Here is an 8,228-nt window from a genome sequence, read left to right as displayed (position 1 = left end):
TTTGTGATCATTTGTTCTAGTGGCAGCAGGACACTAACACAGAGGCACTTTGGAAAAATATCCTCATTGAAAAATATGCTCATGTGGGTGCATGCTTTTCTCTGAAAAAAGCAAAACAAACAAACAGGACAACCTCTTTAATGGATGTTCCTTGAGGGCACCACAACCTCTTTAATGGATGTTCCTTGAGGGGAAGCCTTTCTCTTTTTTACTGCCACCTTCACTGCAGAGAGCCAGGCTCGCAGAATCTCCTTCACACTTATCTGGTCCCAAGTCAGCAGGGGGATGTAGGTTCTGGCGGGAGGGGGGCAGAGGGCTGGGAAGAAAGGTTTGAAAGAGGCCTGAGGAAGGTGAGAGGGAAGCGAGGACTGGTGATGCCACCCAGCCTAGGTCAAAGAGGTCGGGCACCAGCAAGAGGCCATTTCTGTTTGGGACTCAGGCTCTTCTGAACTTGAGCACATTTTAAGGTCAGCAAGTATTGGGGTGGAGGATGGGAACAAGCAGACGTTCTTGAAGACTTGGGGAAATGTGCTGCTTCATCTTAACACGTCATCAAATGCTTGTTTCCTTGGGAATAGTATTGACAATAAAACAAAAAGAAGGATTTTAGAAAAATCAAGCTACAGTTCTTCTTGGACGAATACCGACATCCCAGTAAGCAAACCTCAACAACGAGCAGCTAAAGCTCTCGAAGACCTAGCGAATGAAACTGAAGTGATAAGGGTAACATGCCTAAGGAACGCACACAGAATCTGCCAGGGGATAAAGCCACCTACAGAAAGCTCAGAGAGCTAGGACAGGGAGGTTCAGCTCAGGACCCCATGGACCCGACCTTCAAGGGTCAGGCCGAACAAGAGGAGGAAATAAATGTGGTTCCTTTTTCCGCGGAGGAAAAAGGAAGCACTCCTGCGCTGTGAGGGAAACGGGCAGTGAACGCGGAAGTCTGAAAACAAGCAGGGTGGACGCTGTCAGAAGCCGGATGAAAAGACTGAACAAAGGTCATTGGCAACGCGGAGGTCCCAGTCACCCTGATTTTCTAGGGGTGCTGGCAGCAGAGCCAGGGAGCGGCGGGGAGGACGTGGAGGTGCGTGAGAGGCGCTTGGGACGAAGCCTGGTGACGGAGTCTAGAAGTCCGCTGCAAGGTGCACCCGGAGATCTGTGTTACTATTAATAACTACTCACGTATGCAAATGACTTACTTTCAAAGGGAGGGAGGGAGGGAGGGAAGGAAGGAAGGGAGGGGAAAAGTAGAGAGGATTTAATATCACCCTTAGTTACTCATGTCCTGATAGGATTCCTGGAAATAGTGAGACGTGGGTGGGTTGGAGCTAGTGCGCTGGGAGTTGCCTGTGACCCTGCACTTTCAAAGATTCCACGTGACTGCGCTGTGAAAGAGGCAAAACGGAAATGCAGGGCAGGTTAGGAGGCGGGGGCATCATCGTGGAAATGGACCTAAAGATTGGAGAGCCTCCTGGGACGGGAAGGGATGAGAGATGAACCCAGAAGGGCGGGGGTAGGACACGGACCCTGGGAGAGGCTTACACGGCTGGGAGTACGGACGTGGGTGTAGGTAAATTGTAGGTAGAGGGTGGGAAGTTACCAGAAAGCACGCGCATGCCCTCAATTTTCTCAATGACTCACGAGGTGAAGCTGTCTGCTGAGAGCAGGGGGCGTACGTAGGAACTGAGAGTGAGTCTGGAGAGGAGCGCTGAGGTCTATAAATAGTCTTCTAATTAGACTGCGGAGGGAGGCTGTGGGTCTGTCTGAGTGCATTCGAGCCCTGATGGTGACCTCTTACTGGGAACCACAAACCCAGCTCTCTGCGCCCACGGCTGCGTGTGCCAGACGTGCAGTTAACACACCCAGCTCGTGGACCTTCGCAGCCGCAGCGGCGCGGCCGTATTTAAGCAGCATTGAGGCCTGGAAGAAGCTATTGATTCCAAAGTGGGAGCTTTTTAAAAAAATGGTTTGGATTATTGTGAACTTTTTGTTTGTGCTTTCAAAACATATGGCTTGATACTAAGTGAAATAGTGTGGCCCTCGGAAAGTTTCTTAACTTCTCTGTGCTTGCTTTGCCTCTTTTGGAAAACGTAAACAAGCTAAGTAATCCTCATAGGATTCTCGTGACAATTAAATTAAATGATATATGTAAAACACTGAAAAAAGTTTCTGTTTATAAAAATTAAAGCGCTCAATAAATGATCATTATTTTTGTCAAAAAATATGACTTGTACATATATATCCATACCTTGAATGTATATATATTTATATGTTCGGTGAAAGTATACATATACAATGTGTTGTAGCCTTAATATATGTGTGTATATGGATGTAGGTATGCACATATATGTGTATTATATATGTACGTATGCGTGTATACACACACACACATATATATATAATTATAGCAACCATTTATTCAATATGCATTAGTTGAGCACATTCTACGTGCCAAGAACTACGCTAGATTCCGAAGAGACAATAATGAACAAAAATAGATGAAGCGTCTGCCATGATGGGGTGAACAGTCTGACGGTTAATACAAGAAGAGGGCGGAACTGATGTAAAATGATAATGTGCTCAGTACTGTAAAGAGCTCTACCGAGTGTGGTGACAAGGTAAATCAGCACAGGTCAGGCGGTTCCACCCCACCTGAGGTCACAGGCTGACGTGTCCTCGTCCTTCTCCCCGGCGACACCACGATTCCTTCGAAAGCTGTGGATCGCTGCCTACCCCTCTCTGCTTCTGACCTGACTCCCGGCCACCGTCCGCGGAGCAGGTGCTCAGTGGGTGTCTGCGGGCTAACCTGCCGCCATGGGATGTTCACCAGCAGTTTTAGTCAGGACAGCCATTTGGGGCACGCACTGCCTTCCTTTATAAGAAACCACAGAGGGACATCTTGGTGGGAACGGAACATTGCCGCCGTCTGGCTGACTTGGCAGGAACAGCTCACCCCAGACACTGCGGGGTCTCTCGGCCCTAAAATGGAGCGACGTTGATGCTTTTCCTTTGAAAAAAGCACAAGTCACAGTGTTCTTTGTGCTAACGTACGTCGAGGACCTATGTGCTTATTTCCTCTTGTTTTTCAGCACAACTTCCGTTGATCCAGCAGGTCGTCGGGAAAACGGGGGAATGATGGTTCAATGGGTACAGAGTTTCCTTTCGGGATAATGAAAATTTTCTAGAAATGGATGGTGGAGATGGTTGCACAATATTGTGAATGTACTTAATGCCCCCGAATTTTACAATTAAAATGGTTAAAATGGTAAGTTTTGTTATGTTGATTTTACACAATAAAAAATCCCCCCCCCCTAGGGAGGGTGGGAGAAAGGGTGATGCAAGAGGGAAGAGATATGGGAACATATGTATATGTATAACTGATTCAGTTTGTTGTAAAGGAAAAACTAACACACTATTGTAAAACAATTATACTCCAATAAAGATGTTAAAAAAAAAAAAAATCACCCCCCCCAAAAAGATTTAAAAACTAGGTATGAATAACTGTCACCTTTTTCTTAAAGTCCTTCAACAGTTCCCCATTCTCTCCTGACCAAATCCCAACCAGGCCCTTCATGGACTGGGTCCCGCTTGGCTGCTCCTATCTCTGTGCTTCCTGAACCTCAGGCTCCACCCAGGCCAGATAGCTTGCGTTTCCCGCATCACGCATCTGTGTTTTGCCTGCACGGCTTCTGATCTCTGGGATGCTCTTCTCACCCCCCACCTTCGAGCTGGAAAGCATTATGCACCTCAGCTTAGCCTCCTCTAGGGAACTTTTCCCAACACCCATTTCAAATCTTTCAGCCCTGGCCAGAGAAATTCCTGCTTTCTCTCTCTCTCTCTCTCTCTCTCTCTCTCTCCCACTTTCCCTTGTGTAGGCTCATTATCACAGCAAACACAGCATTAAATGCACTTGTTTATTTATAGGTCTGTCTTCCTGTGCCCTACCTTGGTGGCAGCAGGGGCAAAAAATCTTTGTTTTATTTGCATACTATGGTTTTAAAATCTTTGGCTCCAACAGTGTGACCTTGGGCAAGATATTTAACCTCTTCGAGATCTGTTTCAGCTTCCATACAATTGGAATAATAATAATAGTCTCTATGTCACACAGTAGTTATGAAGCGTAAATGAAATAACGCATGTGACGTGCTTAGAGAGGGTCTGATACACAATCAACAATAAAGTGTTTGAAGAAAGGAGGTTCATAGCCAGTAACAATTGTTCAGTGGCTAAAAGGATGACTATTTAACACTGAGAGTTGACAAGAAGAGTGAATAACCTAATTCCAGATGTTTGTTTAGAAAGCCATCTGAGGAAGCTGAATGACTGGAAGAAAGAGCATTATAGGAGAACACCTTTTGGTGTGTGTGTCATAATACCGTCAACATGCTTCCAACGACCTCCCACGTTCCTACCATAAACTCCTCCACCCCCTCCAGAACCAGCCTGATCGGGCTACAGAGGTCTTTATAACTAACTAAAATATCAGAGTCTTCTTAGAAAACAAAAACTCAGTGAAACCGATAAGAAAGGCTCATTGACATCGTCTTCAATACCGAACCAGTGGAGGCTCTTCATGCTTTAAAGAATAGAAGGCGGTCCTGCTGTAGACGTTGAGGAATTTTTGAGCGTTTTCTATACCGACCCACTGGCATCAGAATTTTGGCAAACTAGCCTGACTCCTGGAATTTAAATCAGTAAGTAACCTTTTCTCCAACCAGCTTGGCTTTGGGTGTAAATTCTTATTTTACGTAAGCAGAGGCTGGCTATTTTCAAGGTATGGAGCTGGCTTATGCAGTGGACACAAAACATTATGGGACGCTTATGCACCGTTTCTTAAAAGGCAACACACGCTGCAGGGAACAGTGCTGGAGGCCTCCGGGTGACCGTACCCGATCTCCACGCAGTCCCATTAGAGCGGACTCCACACCGAGCCCCAGGAGTGAAGCTTGTGACCAAGGCCTAAGCCGTCAGCATATCTCACTTTCCCCATCCTTTGATCTTCCTGGATCATATGTGACCTAGTCAGAGTCAATGAAATGCAATGACATTTTCACTGCACCTTCTGGGGAAGAGACTCTCACTCGTAACCTTTGACTTAAAACATAAGAGAATGAGTGGATTAGCAGGGACCTTTCTGGTACCCATAAAACTCAAGGCTAAAGTCAACGCAGTGGAAGGCAGAACAAAGGAAGAAAGTTTTTAAAAGTTGGCAGGTGCCGGTGGTAAAGCCTGAGCCCTGAATTGCGTCCTGTCTGTAGTCAGCACCCTCTTCCAGCCTTTGAGTCAATAAATTCCCTTTTGGACTAAGCCAGTTTGGGTTGGGCTTTTCTGTAACCGCAACTAAATAATCCCAACTGGCCTCCATCAAAGCCACTCTTCCCAAACGGGAGCTCCACACGCTGATTCCGTCCAAAAGATAACTGGTGTCTCTAGAGAACCCACATGTGAATAGAATCAGGGCATATGCAAGAGGGTAAGTGTCTGGGTAAGAAAATCTCTCCTTTGGGGATACCTGTGCTTCACATTTCTGTGCGGGCCAGGAAACTCCTATAAATTTCACCTGTTGACGCATTTTCTCTGCAGGCACTTTGCTACTTCAGGGGGAGGAGCCGGAAACAGAGGTGGAGAAGGGAAAGCATGAGGCAAAATGTGAATTATTATGCAGGAAGCAATATAGCTGATGGCCTTTTAGCAGAGGGCTGGCGTGTGGGTACATGCGGTGTGAATTCATGGTGGAGGAACTAATCAGGCAATGTTATCTGATCTGGAACAACAAGAAAAAGGAAGGGTCTCTTTCATTTTCGCCCGCTTTGGTATGTCTGAAAGCCCTTATCAGTGTGACAGGGCTGGGAAGCACCCAGCCAGCAAACCTTGACTTGGGATTGTGCTCAAGTGGGGACCTGGGATCTGGGTTGTTTTCCAAGGACCAACCATCATTTCCTTTTCAGCATGAATCTGCATTTTTGTTCTGTGAAAACAGGGCAGGTTCTGGATTGAAAACAAAAGTCAGACGTGCTGATGCTTGAATATAAAGAACTACGGAATTTCATAAGTTCTGAGTAATAGAGGCTAGTCTCCAGCCTGGGGCTGAGGATGCAGTGGGACCCAGAGTCTGTGAGGTTATTTCTGCCATGAAAAGCAGAAGCCCGAAGCAGTACTCTGAATAATCTAAGTGCAAAGCTGCCCCCATGGAAGGCAACGGAGCTTTCAGGAGGGGCCCTGGCCTTTGGGTACCAGGATGGGTTTCAAACTTGCTTCCACCCCCCACTGTCTCCATGATGACAGAGAAGTTAGTTATCCTCTCTGGATCTATTACCTCATCTGTAAACGTCAGTTAGGTTCTTGAGAGAAGTAAGTGGGTTGAATTACACCAAGAGGGTATGGCCCATCATAAGAAAATGGCAACAGCACGATTTCAGTTACTCTGGGGAGACTTGGATCAAATACAGGGCTGCAGGTACTGAGACATGAATACCTTCTTCTCATTTGTCAGGCAGAGGGGGCAAAGTTCAGTTTCATCTTAATGTGATTTTCTGCAGAATATCAAGAGAAAACCACCAATTTGCCACCAAATTTCTGCATTTTTCTGGCTTCTTCGAAGCTCAGCAAAATCTTGTCCCTAAACCGCTGAACAGCTCTATAATTCCAGACTGGCTGGAGACAAAACTAAATCAAAAGACTTTTGTTGGACCTTCAATTTCTCAAGTATAAGAATTGGGTTTTATTCCTCTTTTTAGGCCAGATACATAGCACGGCACCTTACGGGTTGCTCATGAAATTTTTATTCTCTTATCTAAGAAAATGAATTCATTTTCAGACCAGCCAACCTAAACTTCTGTTGGAATGTGCTCAAAGAAGCGAGGAAGGAGGGAAGGAAGGAAAGGAGGGAGGCAGGGAAGGAGGGAGGGAGGGGGGAAGGAAGGAAGGAAGGAAGGGAGACTTTCTTGGTGTATTAGTTAGGGTAAGAGCTAAGCTGCTAAGGGCTAATAAAGAAACCCCAAATTTCAGTGGTTTAAAAGCAGATAGGGAGCAGCGCAGCGACGGCGGCGGCAGGTAGGTGAAGTTCCTGATGGAGCTGTAAAACCACCCACAAACAAACTACCCGTTTTCTTTTTTGGAACTCATGAGACTGCTTTTTTAGGCCCAAAGGACATATTTCCTTACTCAGAAAATAAGGAAAAGTACGGCAAACCAAATAAACGAAAAGGCTTTAATGACGGTTTATGGGAGATAGATAACAATCCGAAAGTGAAATTTTCAAGTCAACAGGCATCAACTAAACCATCAAATGCCTCTTCTGATGTTGAAGTTGAAGAAAAAGAAACTAGCGTTTCAAAGGAAGATACTGACCATGAAGATAAAGCCAGCAACGAGGATGTGACTAAAGCAGTTGACATAACCACTCCAAAAGCTGCCAGAAGAGGGAGGAAGAGAAAGACAGAGAAACAAGTAGAAACCGAGGAGGCAGGAGTCGTGACTACAGCAACAGCACCTGTTAATCTAAAAGTGAGCCCTAAAAGAGGACGACGTGCAGCTACAGAAGTCAAGACCCCAAAACCAAGAGGCAGACCCCAAATGGTAAGACAGCCCTGTCCTTCGGAGAGTGACATGGTGACTGAAGAAGACAAAAGCAAGAAAAGGGGGCAAAAGAGGAAAAACAACCTAAAAAGCAACTTTCAAAGGATGAAGAGGGCCAGAAGGAAGAAGATAAGCCAAGAAAAGAGCCAGAAAAAAAAGAGGGGAAAAAAGAAGTTGAATCAGAAAGGAAAAATTTAGCTAAAACAGGGCTTACGTCAGCCTCTGATTCTGAAGAGGAAGGAGATGATCAAGAAGGTGAAAAGGAGAGAAAAGGTGGAAGGAGCTTTCAAACTGCTCAGAGAAGGAATATGCTGAAAGGCCAACATGAGAAAGCAGCAGAAGATAGGAAAGGCAAGCAAGAGGAACAAATGGAAACTGAGCACCAAACAACACGTAATCTACGGTAATAAAAAATATTCTCATTTTGGGCTCAAAGCATTAATCCAGTTACAGAAAAGAGAATACAAGTGGAGCAAACAAGAGATGAAGATCTTGAGACAGACTCATTGGACTGAATTTCCCCCTCCCCGCCCTTGATGGAAGAATGTTCCAGATTCTAAATTGAGGACTTCATTAATGGCATTATTACTGTGCTATGATTGTTAAAAAAAACATTTCCTGTAAGATACACACTACATACTAAGGTCGGC

The 8,228-nt window shown here is 45.5% G+C and overlaps 1 pseudogene; it reads left to right on the top strand.

Annotated features, from left to right (window-relative positions):
- The first annotated feature begins 728 nt into the window (after nt 1–728).
- LOC136792956 (PC4 and SFRS1-interacting protein pseudogene) lies at nt 729–7,985 on the top strand (annotated as a pseudogene).
- The last annotated feature ends 243 nt before the right edge of the window (nt 7,986–8,228 follow it).

The sequence above is a fragment of the Kogia breviceps genome, chromosome 17 (assembly GCF_026419965.1).
Source record: "Kogia breviceps isolate mKogBre1 chromosome 17, mKogBre1 haplotype 1, whole genome shotgun sequence".
NCBI lineage: Eukaryota > Metazoa > Chordata > Mammalia > Artiodactyla > Physeteridae > Kogia > Kogia breviceps.
The sequence above is the reverse complement of the archived record's forward strand: the minus strand, read 5'-3'. Positions and strand labels throughout refer to the sequence as shown.